This window comes from Halichoerus grypus, chromosome 1 (genome assembly GCF_964656455.1).
Source record: "Halichoerus grypus chromosome 1, mHalGry1.hap1.1, whole genome shotgun sequence".
Taxonomy (NCBI): Eukaryota; Metazoa; Chordata; class Mammalia; order Carnivora; family Phocidae; genus Halichoerus; species Halichoerus grypus.
In genome coordinates, this window is record NC_135712.1 from 79,341,455 (window position 1) to 79,367,191 (window position 25,737).

The following is a 25,737-nucleotide window of genomic DNA, read 5'->3' on the forward strand; positions in this document are numbered from 1 at the left end:
TGTGCCCTGGGCGGGGAAGCGATTTGGAGGTTAGAGACATTGAGTCCCCAGGAAACGGAGAGAACTTGTTGATTTTTAATTTGCATTTTTTTCCCTCTGATTTGGTCGGGATATTAAGGCAGCCTAGACTTCGGTTGAGATGTGGAAATGCCCCGTGGGTATTCGGTTGGTCAAGCAGTTGTCCTCCGTTCCCGGAGTCAGCTGGCCTCTGGCGCCCTGAGGAGCCCACCACTGCTGCGTCCTCCCCGAATCCCTAAGCCCCTGACTCCTCCTCCCGGACCGAAGCTCCATCAGGGAGAAGTGCCCGAACCGCGCGGCGCCCGCGCCCAAGTTACACCAAAGGGACGCGGGGTCGCAGCGAGCGGATCCGCATTCACGCGTGTGCGGAACGCGCGCGCGCGCGTGTGTGTGTGGCGCGTGTGTGTGCGCGCGCGCGCGGGGGTGCGGGGCGGGCTCTGCGCCCGGGGGCAGGGCTCCGCGGGAGAGTGGCAGGCGGACTCGCCGGGCGGCTAGGGGCGGGGCGCCGCAGTGCCGTAGTAGCGGGCAGCCGGGACGCACTGCTCGGGAGCCGCGGGTACGCGGGCAGGCGCAGGACCCCGGCTTTGCCTCTCCCCAGCACCGCCGCCCCGGCTCCGCGGCGCCCTCTCGGGCTGCCCCCCTCCTTCAGAGGGCTGCGCTGGCGGGAAGGCGCCCAGACCACAGCCTTGGTCCCCCTTCTGTCTCTCGGTTCCTCTTTCCTCCCAAGTAAGGGAATAAGCCCCGAGGAAGGAGCGCCCCGGGGAACCGCGCAACCAAGTGTTGCATGGTGAGGTAAGACGGCCGCCGGCGCAGCGGAGGGGGCTCGGGCTCGCGGGCGGCCGCAACTTGGAAAAGGAGGGCAGAGCGGGAGCCAGTCGCGCGGCCAGGGAAGGGAGCCGCGGGCGAGGCCCCTGTGCCCACCCTGGCGCTGCCACCTGCCGCAAAGCCCCTGCGGGAGGAGATGCCCCGCTGGAAGGCTGAGGACGCGGGAGCGGCACGGGTGGGGCAGCGGCTCCCTCTCCGACTGGGAAGATCTTCCACACGCCAAAGGTGTGCGGGCGGGAGGCAGCTTTGCTCCGGGCACTTGGCTCCAGCCACTGACCAGATTTTCGCCTTCTAGACGCACCTTGCTTCCTTGGTAGCCAGTTCGCGCGCCAGGGTGCCCAAGGGCGGCGAGGAGCGGGGACACTTTTGCTAACGTCTGGCCGCCAAAGCCTCTGACCGTCCCGCGGGGTTCCAGGACTTTGGGACAGTCCGCAAAGCCTCTGGGCTAGGGGAGCTTGAAGGGAGGCTGGAGAGAACACTGACACCTTGACAAATACGAGCTAGGGAGGGAGAGGAAGGTCGGGAGAGAACATAAAGCTGACCTGTTTAGTGACCGAGTCACGACATGCGTGTCCGTGTGTGTGTGTGTGTCTTGAAGGGCGAGCATCTAGTATCACCTGTGGGGCTTTCCAAAACTCCACTAGGCCACCTCATCCTGCATATTCTGACATTTTCTTCCTCTGGATGGGTGGACTAGAATTTGCGGAGGGGGCCGCGGAGTTCCGGAAAGCCCTACAGGTGACTCTGCTGCGCCGCCCCCACCCCCGCCATCACTGCAGTGGGAAGCCTGGGACAGGAGCGAGGAGGCGTCTCCAGATGTGAGCGATCCAGCGGCGGAACTGAGAGTGGCGGGCACGACTCCCCCTCCCCGCCGCCGAGGGTCTGCGGCAGCGCGCGGTGATGTGTGGCTGCACCGCAGTGGCGCGCGGGAGAGCTGAGAACCCGCCGACGCGCTCGCGGCCAGGCCCGCTCCTCCGGCTGCATTAGCATACGATGACCTCGCCGTCCCGCGAGGGCCCGGCAGCGCTGTTTGTCGTTCTTTCATTTCGGGGTCTGGGGGCACGCGCCTTGGGTTTGGAGGTGTGGACCGGGGGTAGTCACTGATGAGGGGCATCGGTCAGGACACAGGGCTGGGAACAGGCCCTCAGGTTCGAGTGGGGAGAATGAATCCGGGATTTCGGTGCCTGGGATGCTTTGTGTAAAATACAGCCCCCAGAGCCACTTGCTGGAGCACAAGGCACCCTCGTTGTCAGTGAAGGACATTAGATCGGAAGGGCAGTTGTCATCACGGTTTGGTCACGTACTTACACGCACACACCCCTACCTTTGTGCTTTATGATCCTCTCATTCCAGGGATATGTCCTAATTAACGTGGGAAGGGACTTCGCCGCTCGACGTGTTACAAAGGGCTGTATTTGCCAGAGAGTCCGTTATGAATATAAATTATACGCATTAAATAAAGCAGGTGCAACTAAGCTAACTTCCCTGTTGTACCCCTGGTCTAAGTCTTCTCTTTGCCAGTCACCCTTAACGTTTATGTGTCTGTGTAGCGTTTATGTGTAGCACTGTAGGCATTATCTCCGGTATTTTTCTGGGAGGGGTGCAAGTAGATGAGTCTTTCCCACCTTACACTTTTTTTTTTAATTTAATTTAATTTTGTTATGTTAGTCACTATACAATATTGTAGGGTCACCTTATACTTTTAGTTCAGTGTTTGGTTCAGATCAATCAAGACCTGGGAAGAAAAGGATAAATATCAGAGCATCTTGGAATCTAGACTCTTAGAGATAGGAGAAACCACTAAGGACACCAGTTCCGATTCCCCCACCAACTCTCCACAGAGCACTTTCAACAGGTGGCACCCAGAGGTCCCAGCTGTGCACTCTGAGGCTCTGCCAGGGGAACAACCCTCTCCTGCTGATCCCTAGGGGAGGAGGCTGCCCCCAGCTCCTGCTTTGGAAGAAGGGAGAGTTGTGGTAAAATTCTTTAAAAACATCTTACTGTCTTCCATCATTACATATATCTTTTTAGTGTAAAAGTAATTCGAGTGGAATGAAAAAAATTAGGGAAGTTGGAAAGTGTGCAAAGAATCAAACCAACCACCCACAGTTCCACCACCCAATTTGCTCACTGTTACTATATTGGCATATTTTTTTTCTATCCGTTTTTTGCCTTGAAATCATATAACCTATAGTGAGCCTACATTTATTGAGTATCTACTAAATGTACGTCTTAGGTGCTAAGTATTTTATATTCATTGTGTCATTCAATCCTCAGAAGACTCTCTGAGGCAAGCATTATAACCAAAGCCACAGAGTTCAGGGGACTTGCCCCTGCCACACAGCTAGTAAGTGGCAGACCCAGGATTTAAACCCAGACTGAGTCCTGAGTGGTTGCCTAGCCTCTGTAACTATTGCTTCTCTGTTCTCTCTGTCCCCTCAGTTAGTGTTGTAGCAAAAGTCCTTCACGAACATCATTTTCATGGCTGTATATTATTACACTGTTAGTCATTTAGCAACTACAGATAACTCTGCACAACATCCCTGCTGCATACATTTCCCAAATACTTTCTTTGGATAGATTCCCAGAAGCAGGATCACTGGGCTAAAGGGCATGAAAGTTTCAAGGCTCCTGATATATAGGACAAGCTGCTTTTTGAAAAGGCTACACCAATTTACACTTCCATTACACTGCTCTGCCGCAGTCAAAGCAGATGACCTCTAAAGACTCAAATAGACCAGGGCCTCATGTGACCAAACCACACCACCCGAGCATCCCCCTGGCCTTCTGGGCGAAGGAATCACTACATCATCCAGCTTTATACACACACACCTGTGATTATGGAAACTATACAGTATAGAGCCGTACCTGCTTTTATGTGAGCAACTGTCAGTGGCAGAATTCTCTGGCTAGATGTCACATATCAGCTTTGGGCAAATCAAAAATTGTGTAAAATATACAAATGTTGGTAAGATCCCACTGCTCCATGTAAGTAATTAGAATAATCCTTACTCCTATTAGAGTGCATCACTGTCACAGCCAGATGCAGCCAGTCCAACCAATCCGTAACAGCTTCTTCATGTACTGGCCATATTCACAGAGCCTTTTGTTTATACCAAGGAAAAGAATTCCGCATCAAAACCACAGTGGGAGTTGATGTCACCTTATATGTAACAGACTACTTCTGCCTCCCTACCCCCCACCAAATCAGTTACGGTTAGTGACTACTAATAAAGCAATAAAAAGTAAGGTTATATAAAACATCCCAAAAAAATGCCCCCAGGTGAAGAAGATACGGCTGCAGAAGAGAAATGAAATTAAGCAATACAAAAAGACACAAAGGGGAACTGTTTGAAGACAACAAATTGGCCCTAGGCTATGAGTTTTCCCTAAGACAGCGTTTGCCCCATAGCCGCCTCTGCCACCAGCACTGGGTCTCATAGCCCTGGAATATAACCTGTTGTTGTAAATTGAATAAATATTCATTGAGTCCCCTCTCTGAAATCTATTCAGGACTCTGCTCAGATCTTAAACCATCCTTCGGGGAAGCCCTCCCTGACTGCTCATCTGGGTTAGAGACCTCTCTCTGCCTCACCCATAGCACCTGTGCATACACTTCCCTCAGTAAGGTGAAATCACTTCTCTGCATAGCCCCACTAAACTGTGAGCTCATTGAAGGTACAGCCATCACCATGGCCGCAGCACCTGAGATAGAACTTTTGCACCACAATTAAATGTGGTGAACGAACAAATAAGAGAATTTTCCAGGTACTGTACTGTGTGCTTTTTGTGCATTTGTCTTTCCGTGTATCTTTTTTTTTATTATGTTATGTTAATCACCATACATTACATCATTAGTTTTTGATGTAGTGTTCCATGATTGTTTGCGTATAACACCCAGTGCTCCATGCAGAACGTGCCCTCCTTAATACCCATCACCAGGCTAACCCATCCTCCCACCCCCTCTCCTCTAAAACCCTCAGTTTGTTTCTCAGAGTCCATAGTCTCTTATGGTTCGTCCCCCCCTCTGATTTACCCCCCTTCATTCTTCCCCTCCTGCTATCTTCTTCTTCTTTTTTTTTTTTTTTAACATATAATGTATCTTTATTTGCTCAGACTAGGCAGCCTCAGAAATGTACCAGGAAAGTATCTAGAGCTGTGCTGTCTATGTCCACATGGGACTATTTCCATTTTCATTTAATTCATTAAAATTAAATAAAACTTAAAGTTCCATTCTTCAGTCACGTCAATCACATTTGTAGTATGTAAATGCCACATACGGCTTCTGGCTACCACGTTAGAAAATGCATGTGTAGAACATTTCCATCGTGGCAGAAAGTTGATCTGGACGGTGCTGGTTGGATTGTGAGCTTGGCGGGGGCAGGGGATGTGAGTCCACCATATTCCCTGCAACCAGCACAGTACCTGGCCCAGGAGGAGGATGGGAGCGGGGAGGAAGAAACGGGAGGGATAGCGGTAGTAAATGGAGTAGTAATATTAGGTATACTATTTATTGGGCGCCTACTTTGTGCTCCACATGGTGCTGTATTTTGTATATGCATTGTCTCACTTAATGTTCACATCTCTCTGAGCCTGGTATTAACCCTGTTGTACAGACAGGAAAACTGAGTCTCAGGAAGTCTAAGTAAGTGCTCACGAAGCTAGTAGGAGAGGCTGCGTTTTAACTCAGAGTCCGGTGATTTCAGAGCCTGCTGTCTTAGGCCTTTTTCTTTCCTGCCTCAGTAAATGTCGTGTGTGGTATTGTGGATGTGAACTGCCATCAGCTTGACTTCCCATGGAGCCAAAGAAAGGGTATTTTTGAAGGCTTCCCAAGGGAAATAATTGGTATAATTTGCGAATGTTAATGGCATTTCAAGAGTGCAAAATTTTGCTGGGAGCTCCAGAGGCCTTGTCCCTGGATGAGTGACAAGGGAGAAAGGAACCCACCTACAGCCTGGTCTGACCAGAGGGCCAAAGCTGAGGGGAGCAGACCAGCCCACCACCACCACTCAGGGAGGCCTGTCACCAGCTCTGAGGGAAATACTGGCTTGGCTAGGATCTCACAGCCAGTTCATGGCACAGCCTGGCTCCGGTCTCCCTAACCAGTGCCTTTGCACTGCTCCATGCGGCCTCCTACGTCATCGGCTTCAGTGTCTTCACTATCATTGTCAGTCTTGCTTCAGTTTTCCCTGTCTTTGTTCTTAAAGAATAAAATGCAAAATTTCAAGGGAGGCTGAATTAGCCTTAAATAGAGAGAGATTATTACCTGCTTCATCTTCCATTTCATATTTCTGTTAAAACTCTGTAAGGTTGAATTAGGAATCTATACCAGTAATACCTGTTGAGCTTAGTGCCAACTGAAAAAAAGCGACTCTCTTTTAAACTTCCTCTTGAACCATATCACCTGCCGCACACCCCCAGGCTCGTACAGATGGACGTGGGACCTGAATATAGAGCCCTTGCATTTATTACTCCCTTCATCTTGTTCAGTTTAGTCTCTCTTGCCAAATTGCCCAAATATTTCTAGCTTTGATTCTGTTATCCAGTATATTTACTGTCCCTTCCAGCTGGCTTCCTGTCATCCCCAAATCTGATGAGCATGACCTCTTCAACTAAGTCATCGATAAAAATGACGGACATTACGGAATTCTGAGGCATGTCACTATTTGCTCCCTCAAGATAGATGTTAATTCATTAAGTAAACAACACTCTTTCAGAAAATTTATTCAACTTTTTATACTATTACCCAGCCCATATTTCTTCGACTTTTTCAAAAAATTATCAAAGGAATCTTATCTAAGGTTTTGATAAAGTCCAGATACTCTTTATCACTGGTATTTCCCTGATCTGCTTGCCAATTACGTTGTCAAAGAAGTTATTTTGCTAGTTTGACATAAGCTGCTTTCAGTTAACCCTTGTTCGTTCTTAGAGATCACAACTTCAGTCCTAAAATCTCATTCCACATCCTATTCCAGAATGTTCTCTGGGATTAACATCAGCCCCTCAAGTTAAGAATTCTTGTATATTATTTTTCCCGTTACAAAATTAGAACCGTTTTTGCCCTGGAGGTGATGGTGTCGGTAGCAGTGATGGTGGTGGGGATGATGGTGGTTGGCAGTGAGGATGGTGGTGGTGGCTCACTTACTCTATGATTCTGAACAGATTAAGGAGAGTGGTCCAGGGATATCAGTTACATGTTGTCTTAGCTCCCTGGGATATTATTCAATTAGGCCAAAAGACTTGGATTAGTTTGAGGCAGATCTAAGAGTCTCTAGCATCATGGAAAATGAAATCAGGGAAGGAGCCTAGGGAGTACCCGATCCCAGGCCTTCGTCTTAAAGTGAGGAATCCTCCTCTACCTAAAGATGTAGTGTCCTGCATGGGGTCCCACATCCCCGAAAAGAACTGAGGTCTCCCACTCTTCCCCAGGGCATAACTCCATCTCTTCATCTTCATTTCTGAAGAAGCACAGCCTTTGTTTTTGTTTTTTGGGTTTTTTTAAGCAATGTCCACTTTCCTCTTGGAATTAACCTTGGAAGTCATTGATGCCTCAGTGAAAATTCAAGATTCTTTCCTGGCATTGTGATTTAAAAGGAGAAAGTAAGGGCGCTTAAGGACTCTCGTTTTCCAAGTGGGAAATGGGGCCAAAATTCTTCAAGGCAGGACAGGGGCACAGATAGAAAACATTCAAGTAAGAAAAGAATTTTTTAATTAATAAAAATCACGAGAACAGTAACCGTCCTTTGCGTGTAACCACACTTAGAAGATAACCGGGTGCTCATATTCATGAGCTCTCCTGATTCCAATCATGCTTGTGATACAGCACAGGTATCCCCAGCCTTCTTTCAGTAGTGTGATTTCATTAAAGCAGAGGCCGTGGGGTCTAGAAGAGTCTGTTACGGCAAGACAAGGGATGACAGGTAAAACTCAGTGGCAACGTAGCTGCTGACAGACCCCAGACCCACCTGCCCAGATGGCCATTTGGGCCCACCACGCTCTTCTGGTTGGTCTGCATGGGGAGTTCTCTCCTCACTTAAGGCACAAACAGTGTTTCATCTATACAGAAACCAGCTTCCCTGGTGGCTGATCTGATGTGAAAGTTCCAAGTAGCCAGAGGTCAGCAAGGCCACTTACTTTGACCCTTAGATGCTGAAATGCTTGAAATGTTTGGCCTAAATGTTTTCATTCCTTGCTCTATTTCTCCACTTCTCTGCTCTGGGACAGTGGCCCACAGCCCTTTACCAGCTGCCTCGGTGTCCCTGCCTTTCAGTTAAAGTGGAGCTAGATAAAGTTGTTTCTGTCTCTGAGAGGGCCAGAGGATTCCTTCCAGAATCCTTGAGGTACATGCAAAGGGGGGTGGGTGTTCTCATCCAGTTTCCCACCCTCCTCAACCCAGAGTCTCATCAACAAGTATGTCCATGATCCCCAGAATCCAACCCCAGGACACCCACTGGTGGAAGTTTGTCCCCTCCATTTTCCCATGCATGGATGTCCAGCAGCCTTTGGCTGATCACAAAGTGATCTTGCCCAAGCACTAGGAAGCCAGTAGTTACATGTTCCTATAGCTGGGGAAATTACCTCTTTGCTCCAAATCTTCCATTGCTTCTAATCTGTAAATCATGCAAATATATTCCTGAGGAGATTCAACCAATCATTTGACTAACATTAAATCAGCAAATATATACTGAACATCCCCTCTGTGCTAGGCATAGCAGTAGTTTCTGGGGATAGGACCCACTGGGTTTCCAGGAGCTGGGTACGACAGAGCCAGAAACAGATATCATGTAGCATTATGTTTAGAGGAGATTTGGTGGAGGGTCACCTCCCCAGCCTAGGAAGGTATTAGACCAAGGAGGTCAGGCATTACTCTTTGGAGTAGATGAACTTCAGCTGAAATTTGAAGGATGGGTAGAAGTGAAGAAGTGAATGTGGGTAATACATTCTGAGTGTGGGTAATAGAGGGAACAGTGTCAGCAGAGGCTCAGAGGCAGTTCTTGTCTCCAGTTCAGTGTTGCTGAAGCAAAAACCGTGATTCAAGAAGTGATGGGAGACAAGCCTGGAAATGTGGGCAGGAGAGTCTTGTCTGTCAAATAAAAGAATGTGGATCTTTTCTGGTAGACAGCGGAGGGCCACTGGGAAATTTTAAGTGGGAACTGACATGGCCAGATTTTAACATTAGAGCAATCCTTCCAGCTAAGAGAAGACAAGAAGCAGGGCTGCCCACTGGGGGGCTTCCGTGGGAATTTAGGTGATATGAGGACTGAACAAGGTGGTACAGAGGGAAGGACAGAATCAGGAAAGAACTTGTAATTAAGTGGATGTGAGTGTAGTGAGGGAAGCAGATGAACAAAGGGTAGCCCACAGGCTTCCACTTCGTGTGCCTAGAAGAATAATGGTTCCAATGACCATGAGAACCAAGGAACAGGGTAGGGTTCAATAATGAGTCAGTTTGGGGCATGTTACATTTGAAGCGTCAGTGAGAGATCCAGGTGGAGATGTGGTTGATAGATGAGCTCTGTGGCTAGAAACCCAGATTAGGGAATCATCACTCTAAGTGGTAGGTGACACCGCAAGAGCTGATGAGATTATGAGAGTCGATTTTCATTTATCTTGATACATGTACTACCAGTATCTGAAAGATCCATGTCAAGGAGATCCGTGCCTCTTCAGTAAGGAAGGACATTTCTCACAGCATTGAGAGTCTGGGCTTGATAGGCAAGCTGTGCCAGTAGCCATTTGCTGACTCAGCTAGACCTTCAGTGTCCCTTCTGCCAGGTGAATGGTCAAGCGTGGATTTTTTTTTTTTCTGAAACATTTATCTTCCTCTTCCATATTTGAGCTTCACAAATATGTAATCAAGGTCCTCTTCTCTAGACCAGTGGTTCTCAACACTGGTTGAACATTAAAATCACCTGGAGAGCATTGCAGAACTATCAGTTCTGGGTTCCACTCCTGGAGATGCTAATTGAATGGGTCTGGGGTCAGGGCCTGGGCCTGAGTATTTTTTTAAGGATCCTCAAGTGACACAGAGTTAAGAACCACTGCTAACCAAGAAGTTCCCTCAGTGATTCCTCTACAGGGTTTTTAATTCCTTAGCTTCTCTGGTAAATCTCCTGAGTGCAGTACATTTTCTCTAAAAACCCACTTGAGCATGTCAGAACCTACACTGGACGCCGCACTCCAGTCATGATCTTGTCTGCACATTACCCCTGTCTTTGAATTCAACAGTTATTTCTCCCTCATGCCTGCAAGGCTCGTGGGAAGCTTTGTTAAATATCCGGTACCTGAATTACATAACTAATATACCTGTCAAAAAGACTTAAGAATCACCTGCTATGACTTCTGAGTGAACCTTGGTTAGTTCCATGGAATCCTTGCTTTCTCTTCCAAGTGCTCACAAGGCAGCGCTCAATCTAGCAGTTCTTGAATTTTGATTTTTGCCTGGAGACTCTCCCATCAGAGATTCTGATTCAGAGATGTGCAGTGGTGGCCCAGAAGCAGCATTTTTCACCAGCACTCAGGGTGATTCTGGTGCAGATATATTACCTTTAAGAAATACCGCGTTAAAAATGGGAAATGAAGAATATACATTTAACTCATACCTACTCCCCTAATTTTTTATTGAAATGATCAGATTAATATATAAATATTTGAAGATATTTATTATAGTACTGACAGCCGAAAAAGGATACCAATGTAATCCACATGTCACAAATTTTGACAACAATCCATGATAAACAGTATACATGAGAGTGAATAAAGGGAAAGCTCAACTAACCCATAAGTCACCAGAGTGGAAGGAAAAGTTGGCCTGCAGATGAAAAGGAAGGAACTCCTAGAAGAATTTCACTAGCATCTCTAAGGGTAAAGTGACAGGGGCTACAAAAATGGGAGAAAATTATTTGCAAATCATATATCTGAAAGTGGTTGATATTCAGAATATATAGAGAACTCCCCAAACTCAACAACAACAAAAAAACAACCCAATTAATAAATGGGCAAAGGATTTGAGAAACATTTCTCCAAAGAAGATGCACAAATGGCCAATAAGTACATGAAAAGATGCTCAACATCACTAATCATTAGGGAAATGCAAATCAAAACCACAATGAGATACTACTTCATATCCTTTAGGATAGCTATTGTCAAAAAAAGAAGAAAAAAAAAACAAATGATGAGGATGTGAGAAGTTGGAACCCTTGAGCACTGTTGGTGAGAATGTAAAATGGTGCAACCACTATGGAAAACAGTATGGTGATTCCTCAAAAAATTAAAAATAGGAATACCATATGAGCCATCAATTTCTCTTCTGGATATATAACCCAAAGAATTGAAAGCAAGGACACGAAGAGATATTCATACACCTAAATACATAGCAGCATTATTCACAATAGCCAAAGTGTGGAAGCAACTGAGTGTCTATCAATGAACAAAGGGATAAACAAAATGTTGTATATACCTACAATGGAGTGTTACTCAACCTTAAAAAGGAATGAAATTCTGATGCATGCTACAACATGGATGAACCTTGATGACATTTTGCTAAGTGAAATAAACCAGTCACAAAAGGACAAATACTCATAGGAAGTATTTAGTATAGTCAAACTCCATAGAGACCGAAAGTAGAATGGTGGTTTCCAGGGGATGGAGAAGGGGAGAATGAGGTGTTATCATGTAGTAGTACAGGGTTTTAGTTTTGTAAGATGAAAAAAGTTCTGTGAATGGATGGTGGTGGTGGTTGCACAAAAGTGTAAATGTACTTAATACCACTGAACTGTATACTTAAAAATGGTTAAGTGGTAAATTTTATGTCATGAATATTTTACCACCATAAATAAACATAAATTGTATATAATGTATATTTTACCACCATTTTAGAAAGTGTATATATATATAATATTACAATATATATCTCAATATATTTTATATATATGATGTATATATAAATACTGTGTGTGTGTGTGTGTGTGTATATCAGGGGACATAGCAGTGCTAGGAAGGTTGGTGATGGGAGACACCACCTCAGCATTTCAATCATATTAGTGCCTCCTCAGACACACCTTGGCCAACACACATGGTGATGGATCATGGGACTCACAGTCAACACATGGTCCAAGCTCACAAAAACAGTATTTAGCAGTTCAAAAGAAGGGAGACATTGAAGAATGTAAAACTAATTTCTCCCTGTAAAATAGACACTAGTGAAAAAAAAAGAAGAAAACCTTTTTTTTTTTTTTTTTTTGAAGTTCCAAGTTCTATTTACAGAGATTCAAAAGAATGTAACAGAAACTATCAAAAGAAAGCAATCTGAGATTAGGAAACTTTCCTTCCTTTAAAATGAGAAATATTTTGCAGAATTAAAATCGTGTAATGGAAACATGGACATTAGAACAACGCAGAACACTAAAGATGAGTGTAAATTCTCACAGTTCTGATAGAAAACACATAAAGAAACAAACCAAAAGGGACGCCTGGGTAGCTCTGTCAGTTAAGCAACTAACTCATGGTTTTGGCTCAGGGTCCTGGGATCCGACTGGAGTTGGGCTCCCTGCTCAGTGGGGAGTCTGCTCCTCTCCCTCTCCCTCTGCCTCTCCCCCACTCACACACATTTTCTCTCTCTAAATAAATAAATAAATAAACTTAAAAAAAAAAACAAACTAATGAGTGAAAAAAAATGGAAGCTATAATTCAACACATTAAATATTAAAATATGGAATTTTTTAGAAGAGAAAATGGAAGATGAGTTACAAAAAGTATAGAGAAATATTTTTATGATTTCAATTTAAAATATTGTGTACCAGGGAAAATTAAAGACATATTCTAGTGGAAGTTACTAATTTATAAGATTTAAAAGAATCTATTGGTATGCAATCAGAAAAAAACTATTTTTAATAAGCATGTGTCAGAGATTTTGTAGCACTAAATGTCAGAAGGAAGTTGATATATGGCTATAGAGTTTTGAGGTAATAAGATTGTGACCAAGAACTGTATTTAGTACTACGCAAGGGAAAAAAAATATATTGTCAGACAAAAGAAGTACACAGAAAGTAGACCACCAAAATCCTTTAGTGGAAAAAGTATTCAAAATATTCTGATCAACAGGGAAATTAATGAATATTAAAATTGGGGGATGGAGATGATGTGATCTAAAAGATAGGAGGTGAACAATGAAATTAGTAGAGGAGATTTAATGTTTAAACTTTATTAATACGGTTATGAAACAATACAACTGTCAAAAATAATTCTTAGTTAAAAAGATAGATAAAAAATTTAATGATAATAATCTGAGTCTAAAAACTCAGATTACTCCAGAAAAACAAGAATGCTTGGAAGTACTAAAGCTCTCAGTTCGTGCTGAGACACATTGAATACTAGATACATTTTTAAAAAAGAAAGAAAGATGAATATAAGGCTAGAAATGCCATATTTAACTTCAAATTAGGAGAAAGATTTGGAACGGTATGGCCAAGATTAAAAACTAATAAAGAAAATAGCAAGGGAACATAAAAAAAGAAAGTATAAAATAAGACGATAGAAGTGAGGTCAAACATGTTATCACATTAAGTGTGAATGGCTTAATTGTTTCTATTAAAAGACAAAGAGACATGGATCAGGCAAAACTAATTCTAAATATATGCTGTTTAAAACAAAGTGGGACAGAAAGGAGAGAAGAAAAGGAAAGAGTATAAATATACCAGGAAAATGCAAACCAAAGAAAGGAAGGAGAGCAATATTAATATTGGACAAAGTAGAATGGTACATTAACTGTGCCTAAAAGATATAATCCATTAGAAGGCATACTATCCATGAGTATTTTTATTCTAAATAATATAAATATTAAAATATTTAAAATAAAATTGTCAAAACAATCACAGTGGAAAACAACATATTTCTATCAATCTCCAATATATTGAGTAACAAAAACAAATGAGTATGTAAAGAATATTAAGGATATAAGGAGTTTGATGCAATGGATATATATGCAATGGATTTCATATTCAAGAATGAAAGAATATATGTATCTGTTAAAACACTTTTAAAATATTGAGAAATTTTGATCATTTTGTAAAATCTTGTGATACATTCCAAACAGTAGAAATTGTTCCGGCACACAGAGGAAAATAAAATTCAAGTAGAGTTTCTCTAGGAGAATATATTCTAGAAACTTGATGTAGCCTGGGACCTGTGCACATCCACCTGCCACTGTTAATTCAGCATTCAGTGAAAACAAGACCCAAGATCTGTTATTTGACAAGCATCAAATCTGTAGAATGCTTCCTTCTCTAAGAATGAGTAAAGAGTAAAACAGATAGGAACTAAGGAAAATGCAAGATAAAGGAACAAAGAATAGCATACAGAATGAAAATAAATGAGCTCCTCCAGCTGGACCTAAGAGAGTATCTTAGGAGACTGGAATGCTTTTAAGAGGGCAGGAAACCATGGCCTTCACAAATCAGAAGAGAACGAAAGCAGGCAGAGATGAAAATAAAATATGGTATGCAAAGATACAGATGAGATTGCAAGGAAACTAAAACACAACAGAATTAAAATCTCTTGGATGCAACTAATGAGCAGAGTTTGTTTTATAGAAAATCAAATCAAGTACGTGGAGAAAGTAATGTTATAAAAGAGGATTAGTACTGAAGCCAACTTAAAAAGAGTTGTCTAAATTATTGTTGTGGATCCAGTTTTAAAATTATATGGAGGGGGCACCTGGCTGGCTCAGTTGGTAGAGCACACAACTCTTAATCTCAAGGTCATGAGTATAAACCCCACACTGGGCGTGGAGCCCACTTAAAATAAAATAAAAAAAGATTCTTAAAAATAAGGGCGCCTGGGTGCCTCCGTCGGTTAAGCATCTGCCTTCGTTCGGCTCAGGTCATGATCCTGGAGTCCCGGAATTGAACCCCACATCAGGCTCCTTGCTCAGTGGGGAGTCTGCTTCTCCCTCTTTCTCTGCCCCTCCCCCTGCTTGTGCTCGCTCTCTCTCTCTCAAATAAGTAAATAAAATCTTTTAAAAATTGTATGCAAAAGTAAAATATATTCAAAGAGAAGATATGCATTTGTTACAAAAACTTATGAAACAGCAAGTTGGGACTTAAAGCCCCAGATTAGATTTTTAAAAACCCAGAAAGACTGGTGTTTGTCTGGAGTCTACGGGAAAGGATGGGACAGTGAAAATAAAATGTTCTGAATTCCTTGGTTCAACTATGAGAGAGTCATTCTGTTCTTGACATTTAATTTTAGAAAATAATAGTTATAGAATTTCTTTTTCTACTAATCCATCTTCTAAACCCAGGGACTCTAAGGAAACATACTTCATACGAAACAAGACAGAAAATAAAGGAGATGGCGAGGAAGCATTAAAAAAATTAAAAGGACCATGAAAATGATGAGATCAAGTACCTCAGTTATAACAGTTCCCATTAATGAACTAAGTGACCCATTTTTAATAAAGGTCTTCATCTTGTGCCGGAAAATAAAACTCAACCATACGTTGTTTACCAAATTCATCCCTGAAACGAAACGATGTGCAAAGATTCAAATGCTGAGACAAGGTGTAGAAGGCAGATGCAACAAACAGTAAAGCAGAAGTCATGACATTGATATAAGACAAAATGCAGCTTAACACAAGTATCATTGAATAAGGCAATGAAGGTGGTTTTATATAAACAAAGGGTCCAGTTCACAGTGAAGATACACTGTCGTGAAAATATATGCATCAGTAAATGTTGACAGATGAAAAATTAATGTTGCACCCAAAACACAGTAGTGCTGAAAGATTTTAGAATGCCACTCTCGGGCTTTCATATACCAAGTAAACAAACAAGAAATAATATAAATACAGGAATTGTATAATATAATGAAGATTGAATGAAGATTGAATATATGCTGCATAATATCCAAAATAAAGAGAATGAAAATTTTTTTCCAGAGTTCAAAGAACATTTACAAATATTAATTATTAGGGTACAAATAAAACCTTAGGAGGTTCCTCAAAGCAGAAACGCTAAAGGTCACAGTTTCCGAATATTAGAAATGAGTAATAAAGAATAAACAACAATATGGGGGACAAGTCGTAAATCACGGTTGATTTATATAATATGTATGTATAAAATGTACTATATAGCCATGGAAAACAATATTGTACGTAAGAGAATGTTTAATAACACCAAATAATAGTCACCATATTCTGTTACGTGAAAGAAGTCAAAAAGATAAAAAGGAGTTCAAAAAAAAAAAAAGCATCTGCTCATGGGAAAATTCTAGAAAGAATTTACAGCAACATGTTAATTGTGGTTGTAGTTGGTAGTGGCATTATATGTGATCTTTATTTTAAAATATGATTTGGATTCTTGACTAAGATTAATATTATGCTTATAGTGTTTATAGTTTGTAGAATCTATATTCTTCCACTTTTTTGCTAATGAAAATAAGATTAAATAAGCTTATTTCTAGATCTTTGGCTTTTTGTTGTTGCTGTTGTTGTTCTCCAGAATTCCTCAAAAGTCAATAAAAGTGGTTCAGTAACCACTGAAAGTTCTCCTGGTCATACTTGTTCCCAAGCAGTAGACCAAACTGTTCTTTGCTCTTCTTGCTCTGAAATTAACCAGCCCACTTCCCAAACTTACCCCCAACCTTTTCTTGGCTAATATAGTTGTTTTTTTGTACTAGTATTTTCAGATCATTCTCAGCTATTTTTCATGATGTAATTTGTATAAGTTTGTGGCATCTTCCTATGTATTTCATGATCGTGTGCCCTTGCCTTTATTTCAAATATCCTTTTCAGATATGAACCATGCATTAGTCTTGCAGGCACTTTTTTTTTTTTTTTAACGAATCATTCCTTTTTCCTCTGGTATCTGCCTAAATCTAGAGATCTTGGCTATTTTTTACAACCAAGTTTCTCCTTGACAGTCAGGACCTCTGAGTTGGAGTGAATTCTTTCTCTCAAGATGCTTCTTATGCCTGCTTCACTTAGCAAGTTAGTTTCTGATTTGGTATTGAAATTTTGGGAGGAAGAAGGAGGTTGAAGGTAAATAATACTAATTATCAAGGCTGTTGAATGTGGAGAAGGACATTTCCATTGAAAAAGTGAGGAAAATCTGTTGGAATGAGGTCCAGAGGGCTTTATTTGCTTAAATTTCTTTACTCCATGTCAACAAGGGAAATAAAAACACTAGTCTTGATTCTCTACTTTTAGCCAAATGGAGCTTTCTGCAGACATTTAGGCAGTTCAAGTTCCCTTGCTCTGTTCCAGCTTCTTTTGTGCTGGAGCAGTAGTGGATAGGAAGGCACCCCTCCATTTCCTTCTTGGGGCCATGTGGCCTGTAAAAAATCCTCACAATGATATATCACATGCTCTTCACCCTTTTCTGTTCAGTCATGAGATATTCTAGGTGTGCTCTATCTTTAGAGACATGAATCCTCATTATAAACCAATTTTGGATCCAAAGCCATGTGGCCATAGAGACATGTCAGTCCATAAATACAGTTTCTAGCAATTCTGTGTAACCACACGTATGTGTGTTATATGCGTGTATGTGTCACCAGGCACCTGCCTCTCATGTTTGTCTTTGTTTTACCAGTAGTTCTGTTCATGGCATTATCCCAGCTCTTTGCTCCTCTTCCCCATCAGCCTCTAGGCAAATACATGCCCCCCCCCCATGCTCAAGAGGTACAAGCCTCTTATTACTAGACATGAATTCCCCCTTTCAGCATATGGTGAATTGTGGCTCAGAAAGCAATAGCCAGTGTTGACACTCTTTGCTTCTTTTTTGTCCCAGAATCCCAACTGTTAGCAGAAAGAGTGGATGACAGCACCATCCCTATATCCAGATTTTTCACTGTTTTGCTTAAAACTAGTGGGAGATCAGGTCAGACTAGATCATAAAGGACCTCGAATGCCTGGAAAAGGAACACAAACTGATAGTCAATAAGAGGCAAGTATTGGTTCTTGAGAAAGAAAGTAAGTGAAACTTGTGGGTTTTGTAGGGTAAAGTCCTCAGGCAAAGGGAGGGCTAAGATGGAGGGAGGCAATTCTAAAGATCAGAGGCAGAAGCTGGAGCCAATTACTTAGAAATTGGGGGTACTGTCTGGCACAAGAAAGGGATATTGCTGAGAGATAATATAAAACAGTTGCTAAGTTGGTTTCTGATTTGGTGTTGAAATTTTGGGGAGGAAGGGGCAGGTCGAAGGTAAATAATACCAATTATCAAGCCCACTGAATGTGGAGAATGACATTTCCATTGAAAAAGTGAGGAAAATCTGTGTTATTTCATTTTGGAGGTGGAGGTAGGAGGAAGATAAGTTTGAAAGTAGATCTATTTATATATTTAAAAGTCACACCTAGGAAATGGTTGGAGGACTGAATAAATGCATGTGATTTCATCAGCAGCAGGATGTCTTTCTGACCAAACTAAGCTCAGCATGTTATTTCACGCTCTGTTCAAAACAATGTCAGTCAATCAAATCAAATGATTTTTTTTCCTTTCTTCTTCTTCTTTAGTGGGGGCTGATTTCTGTTGGCTATTTTTGTCTAGTTGGAAGTGATTCACCCAGGGAGGCCTCTCCAATTGAATGATAATTTATTAAATACAAAGAACCAACTCTGTGCTCTCTCCAAACGCCCCAGTGTCCTAATCTAGCTCATGTATCCAGCCACTCCTAACTGTTCCAAGCAGAAGTTGCCACAAAGTTCCCATGTCATGGTCTTCGGCCTTATTCATTAATTGCTTCTAGGGGTAAAGGTAAAATTTATACCATTCATCTTTTAAAACAGCTGGCTCTGAAAAGCATCATCTTTCCCTTCCATCCCTAAATTCATACCCTCTCTCATCTTAAACCCCTTTCTCCATTATATGAGGGCTCTACTTTAAGGTATCAGGGAATGTTGGCACAGTTACCTGCATTCAACAAAGAAGAAGGGAAGGCAGTTGGCATCCATTGAGCCCTATGTGCCAGATACTGTGCTAGGAAATCTGTATTCATGATGTCTGATCTTACTCTATAATGTGACACTTTTAGTCCCATTTTCCAGCCGGGAAAACCTGGGCTCAGAGAGATTAAGTAAGAATAAGTAATGTGCTCAAGACCACAGATGTAGGAAATGTCACAGGTGAGATGGGAACTTGGGTTTGTTGGACTCCAGAGGGATACTCTTTTCTGACAGATGTAGATTTCCATGCATAGGATACTGTTGGCATGTTGTCCTCATCAGAAACCAGTAGTGTGAGGAAGCAGTGGAAGAGAAGCCCTTTACAGCGCAGGGGCCCCAGGGCCCTGGCCCTTTGATGTCTCACCCACGCCAACCTGTGCAAACCCATGAATGAACAGGCTTATGAGTTTGAAAGATTTGGGGGAAATGAAATGGCTCACACCTAATTAGTTTGAACTGAGGAATACATTAACTATAATTTTTTATTGAAATTGAAACTATAAGACATAATCTTATAGCATAGGGCCTCCTGGGTGACTCAGTTGGTTAAGCATCAGCTGTTGATTTCAGTTCAGGTCTTGATCTCAGGGTCATGAGCTCGAGCCCCATGTTGGTCTCCATGCTGGGTGTAGAGTCTACTTAAAAAAAAATAGGAATAATCTCGTAGCATGAAGAAACTCTTAAATTAGACCGAGTTTAGGAATCTTGAGGTTTTGATTTCAGCTGTTCCTCTTCCCAATGTAAGCATGTTGGGTACACTTAGTAAATGAGTTTTTTCCTCTATCCTTTCTTCCCAGTCAACCTTGTGCACTGAGCTCTTCTATCTCTGAACTCCACAGTTTTGAACTCACACAGCTAAGCTTTTATGGTAGATTTGTGTCATCCCCCATGGACTGTCAGTTCACTGAGGACTGAGGTCATTCCTTATTCCTTATTCATCCCTGAAGCCCTCACAGCTCCTAACAGAATATTTTACTAAGGGATGGGTGAATGTACAAGTTTAATTGCCTTTTGAGCATCATTATTTTAACCAATCTTTATAGAAAAGATAAGATAAATAGAAGATAGAATAGGATTTCAAGTTGGAAAAGAATCCACTGTGATGTACAGAATAACAATTCTGGTGTTGGAGAATTTCAAGGGTAGGTAATTCATTTATTTAACTGTGGTATGCATTTATGCATAGTTCACAAACACCGAAATTCACATATATGCATGGACTACTCATAAAGTACAGAAAGACGTACAATGTACTTTGTTCATACTATAAGCCCACACACAATACATATTCATATGTAGTATGAATACCTTCAAGTACTTCTACCTTCAAGTCCGTATTCTTCAATCTCTAACCAATATAGGTAAACTTGGAGAAGACTGATTTGAGTTGTGCCAGAGGAAAGAGAAAGAAGCAGACCAAAATGGTAGGGAAAGGGGGAATCTCCTTTATATTTAAGAAATTATATGAATAATATATGCCCCTTTTTAAAAGAATTAAAACATTACAGATAATAGAAACTCAACTTCTAATTTCTATGTGTTCCTTGGAGGTATTAATTATGATATTTTATGTGCATCCTTTCATATGTCTCTTTTTTAGGTTACACACATACATTTGCACCATTAAAAATATTGCATATGATTTTGAGGTTTTTTTAAAATGCTATTTACTTTTTTTTTTAAGATTTTATTTATTTATTTGACAGAAAGAGAGCACAAGCAGGGGGAGCAGCAGGGAGAGGGATAAACAGACTCTCACTGAGCAAGGAGCCTGATGCAGGGCTCCATGCAGGGGCTCCATACAGGGCTCAATCCCAGCACCCTGGGATCGTGACCTGAGCTGAAGGCCGACGCTTAACCAACTGAGCCACCCAGGTACCCCAATGCTATGTACTTCTACTAGTTCTAATAGTCACAGTGACTGTAAGGGAGATTCCATTGTTCTCATTTTACACATGACTCTAGGGTTCAGATAGATTAAGATTAAAAGAATTGTCCAAGGTCACATACATAGTAAGTATTACCAGATCTAACTTGAGCCTTCCTTTCCATGAATAAGATATTTCTCCATTTGTTCAGGTTTTCCTTTATGTCCTTCAGTAAATTTTTATAGATTTCTTCATAAAGGTCTTGCATATTTCTTGTTAGATTTATTTCAGAGAACACTACTTTTCATTAAAATTTTGAAAGAGATCTTTTTCTAGCCTAATTGGCTATTGCTTGTATAAAGGAAAGCAATTTATTTTTTAATATTGATTTTATATACAGTCACTTTGTTGAAATTCCTTAATAGTTTATTTCATTCTCTTGGTTTTTCAAGGTATATTATCATATCATTTAAAAATTGTGACGGCTTCATCTTTTCTGTTCTAATATGTACACGTCTTATTTCTTTTTATTTAATTACATTGGTTAGGAGCTCTAGTAGTTTGTTGAATAGTAGAGGTCATAACATGCATCCTTATCTTGTCCTTGATTTTAATGGCAGTGCTTCTAATACTTCGCCATTTAAATGTGAAGTTTGCTGTGGGGTTTTGGTACATAGCTATTGTGAAGTAGAGGGTGTTCCATTTACCTTCTAGTGTGCTTAGAGGTGTGTTTGCTTTTTCATCCTACTTGGGTATTGAATTTTATCAATTTTTTTCTGAATTTATTGAGATGGTCTTATGAATTTCTCTTTTATTCTGTTAATATAGTGAATTATATAGGTTTTATAATTTTGATCCATCCTTACTTTCCTAGAATAAACTCTATGTATTGTCCTTTGTCCTTTTAACCCAATACCAAATTTGGAGGGTTTATGTGGGGGGGTTGCTTAATTTAGTAAGGAGATTGGTCTATAATTTATTTTTATTTGTGTTCTCCTTATTCCATTTTTGTAACTGGGTTATACTAGCCTCATAAAATAAACTGTAACTTAACATCTTTTTCTATGCTATGGAACAGCTTCTGTCAGAGAATTATCTATTCTTTGCTGATTCTTAGAACTTGCCTGTAATACTGTCTGGACCAGGAGGGTGGGGCAAGTAGACTTTTGAATATTGATCCAGTTTCATCTGTTATTATTGGACTAGTCAGGTTTTTCTACTTTTTGAGTCACTTTTGAAAATTTCTATTTTCTCAAAATTTTGTCATCCAGTTTTTCCAATGCGGTGCTATAAAGTTGACTATCTTATTTTTTCATAATTTAATAAAATCTCTTGCATTTATAGTTATGCCTCTTTTTTCATTCCTAACGTTTGCCAGTTTTCTCTTCCTCCTCCTCCTCCCTCGCCTCTTCCCCCTCCTCTCCCTCCTTCTCTCCCTCCTCCCCCTCCTCTATCTCATTCTCTCCTATCTCTCTACCCCAGAGAACCGTCTAACTTATTATTTTTTTCAAAACAATCAAAATGGTGTTTGCTCTTATTTACTAACCGTCCAGTTGTTTTGTTTTGGGTGCTAGCTCATTACTTTCGGCCTTTGTCTTTAGGACTGCCCTCCTAAGGGCAGTACTTTATTTAGATTTCTTTTCTTCCTTTTCTGACTTTTTGAGTTGAGGTTTAGTTCATTTTTTTTTTTTCCATCTTTCTTGTTTTCTAAGACATTCATTTAAGGCTATAGCATGTCTTTTAAACATTGTTATGACCAAATTGCACGTCTCCTAAATTGATATATAATGATTCCATGTTTTCATTTTCTTTTTAAACAAGAAGTTACTTAAGAATATGTGGGGTTTTTTCCCTTAATTTCCATATTGTTGCAGATCTGATTCCCTGGGGAGCAGATTCTGAGACAGAGTTGGCAGTGTGGGAGGGTTATTAGTTTTCAAGGGAGTGTTCTTGGGATCACCACTTGTGGAAGGGAAGGGACAGAGCAGGATTTGGCAAAGTAAGAAGTTGGACTGGGATGGCCCTGCTGAGTTATTTTCAGTTGGCTGAGAGGACTGGGCCATTATAAGCAGCTCCCCCTCCACCTTGTATCATTCAGGAATTGTGTGTGGGTTGCCCAGGGAGGGGCCGTGACCTTGGGCAAGGCAGCTCTTTCCAGCTAAGGCAATTCCTAAAAAGGGTTGACAGCTAAGAGCCGTCTGCCAGCAGTACTCCCAAGCAGCTAGGGGAATAAATCCTTCTTTCCAAAAGGTTGGCACAGTTCAGCACCTACTACAAATATAGTTTTAATAGTTTAACTGACTTCTGGCTGTTGATGTTTAATCTGTATGAGACGTTTCTCCATGGAATTTTTTTTTTAACTGAGTTTCCCTGACTTCAGGGTATTTACTTAGATGCATGTAACCAAAAATGTATTTAGCAGTCCCATACTGTGAGACGTTTAAATTGTTTGGAATTTCTGCTCTTATGAACAGTGCCACCACAAATATCCTTGGAGTTGAAATCTTGTAGAGGTAGTAAGAGTAATTGCAGGCGTAGTGCTGTTACTCTTGTCTGTAGTTAATTTACAGAAGTAAAATTACATGGAAATGTACCTTCTGAGGTTTTTGATATAGCATGCTATTTTGGCTAATATAGTTCCATACCAGCAGTGTTGGAGAGTTTCCATTTTCTTGCTTTCTTACCAGTAAGGATATTACCTATTTTTTAATTGTTAACAATTTGATAATGTGGCAGTAGTATCTTACTATTGTGGCTATCCAGTGAAGTATGATTTAAATGAATATAAAAACAAATGACATTTCCCAGCCTAAAATGATGGCACAGATACTATGTGTCAAAAGCAAAGAGTTGATGTCTAACATTTCTGGAAGGAAAATGGAGTTACTGTTAGAAGGAACCTTAAATGTTACTACTCCACTCTCTGCAGTTATCAGATGAGGAACCTGAAGTCTAAAGAGTAGAAGCAAAGTCACCCAGCTACAAAATGTCAGAACCAGCGTTAGACCTAAGGGCTCCAGGCCATGTCACTCCACCTTCTCTGATCTGCTTGGGAAACGAATGTGTCTTTCTTCCCAGTTTCCAAAACTCCACCAGACTGTGGTGTTTCTGAAGCTGGAATTCATGAGCCCCCTATGAAATGTTTTAGATTTTTTCAAGTAAGACTTTTATTTTATTTTATTTTATTTTATTTTATTTTAGAGAGCAAGAGGGAGAGAGAGAGGAGGGGCAGAGGGAGAGGGAGAGAGAGAATCTGAAGCAGACTCCACGTCCAGCATGGAGCCCAATGCAGGACTCAATCTCATGACCCTGAGATCGTGACCTGAGCTAAAATCAAGAGTCAGACACTTAACCGACTGAGCCACCCAGGTGCTCTCAAATAAGACTATTTTAAAATCATTATAAATATAATTGTATTTTTTCTTGATGACTGCCTTACACCAAGTACTGCTGTGTGATTTCAGTGCCCTTGTTATCTTTGTGTCACATGGCATAATGGTGAAGAACAACCTCCAGAGACAAATTACCTGGACTGGAATCCTGCATCCATCCGTTAATAGCTACATTACCTAGGACAAGCTACATAAACCTTTGTGCTTCAGTTTCCTCATCTTTAAAATGGGCAAAATATTTGTATCTACCTCATAGGGTGGTTATGAGTAGTCAGCCAGATAATTCACGTGAATTAATTAGGACAGTCTGGCATGTTGTAAAAGTTGGTTATTATTAATGAAGTATTTTTCAGACTGGGGCCTAGACACCTCTGGGTTGAAGAGGGCCATCCAGAGATGTGTTGTCTGGAGTCAGAATGAAGTGTAAGCATCCCTGGGTGCCGTTGTCCATGGTGCTTAATTATTATCGCATGATTGCCCATAAGGACATTGTTATTCTCTGAAGTTGGAGGAAGAGGCCCCTGACAGCTCAGAGCTTTTTATAAACTAAGTCCTGGGCTCCTCAGATGAGCCAGAAAATTGATCCTCAGGCAGTTTACAATCTAGAAATGGTATTCATGATCTTCCTAGGTGTTCAGGGTGACTTGCGTTTGAGTGATGGCTCAGCTGCCTGCAAGGAGTCTGATGCTAGGTACGGTGGCATAATAATTCTTATTTTGAAAGATTTTTCTGAGGATTCTCCTCATGTAGAAAGGCAGTAGATTCTCCATAAATGGTAGCTGTTGTTGAGGTTGTTATGGGAAGCGGAACGTGGGAGGAAAGAAATAGAAAGGAGAATTAGAGAATGGGAGGCGGAGGGCAGCAGAGGAAGGAGAGGAGAATGAAATAGAAAATGCTCACGGGCCAACTCACCAGAGGTTCCTCCTGGTCTGTGGGGCCTCTCCAACCTAAACGTGGTTTCACACACTGTTCCAAACGTGAATGTTGTGTGTTTGGTGTGGTTTGGTTGTGGTTATTGTTACCACACACGCCATCACAAGCATGCCCCACACCACTGTGTTTTACAGCGCTCTCTTTTTCTAGACCTGCCAGGCCCCATAGTCGTGCCTGGTCATGTCCCTTCCCTGACAGTTCCATTTCTGACACCCGAATGAGCTGTGGTGCAAATGGACCTGCCACTTTCTCACCCTTCCAGGCTTTTCTGTTTGTTGGGTTTTGCCCTTCACTTTATGGTAGGAAATTCCTGTTATCTGTTCTTTGCCCTCTCCAGATGGTACGTTTGGCACAAAATGTCACAGGAGGAATATGAAACATAGATCCAGATTGTAAAGAAGGGAAAATTCTGAGGGGACTATAAATCATAACATGAGAATTTTAGTAACTAGGCAGGGTAACAGGCATCTGCAGTCAAGGGGCTCTGGCTTCCCTAGAATGTTTTCCTGCCTTGGGAAAGTGGAACTGAGAGATCTGGAATCTGTCTGCTTCCGGGCCATCTTAGGGAGAAGGAATATCTCCAGGTATTCCAAGCTTCTCTTCTTAGTCCTGTCCATTACGTTAAGGTAAAGCAAAGGTTACAAAACACTAGCATGCATCAGAATCTCCAGGGCTCTGTAAAACAGATTGTGGGGCCACCCTAAATTTCTGGAGGTCTGTGGTATGTTCCAAGAATTTGCTTTTCTTCCATCTTCCCAGCAAT

At 41.5% G+C, this 25,737-nt stretch overlaps 1 protein-coding gene across 4 annotated transcripts in view; it reads left to right on the forward strand.

Annotated features, from left to right (window-relative positions):
* The first annotated feature begins 531 nt into the window (after nt 1-531).
* The window catches only part of DGKG (diacylglycerol kinase gamma), a 206,002-nt gene continuing 180,796 nt past the window's right edge, over nt 532-25,737 (forward strand). For all 4 annotated transcript variants that reach the window (XM_036066663.2, XM_036066662.2, XM_036066665.2 and 1 more), the window contains exon 1: nt 532-810. The gene's annotated coding sequence lies outside the window, so the exon portion shown is untranslated. The remainder of the gene's footprint in view (nt 811-25,737) is intronic.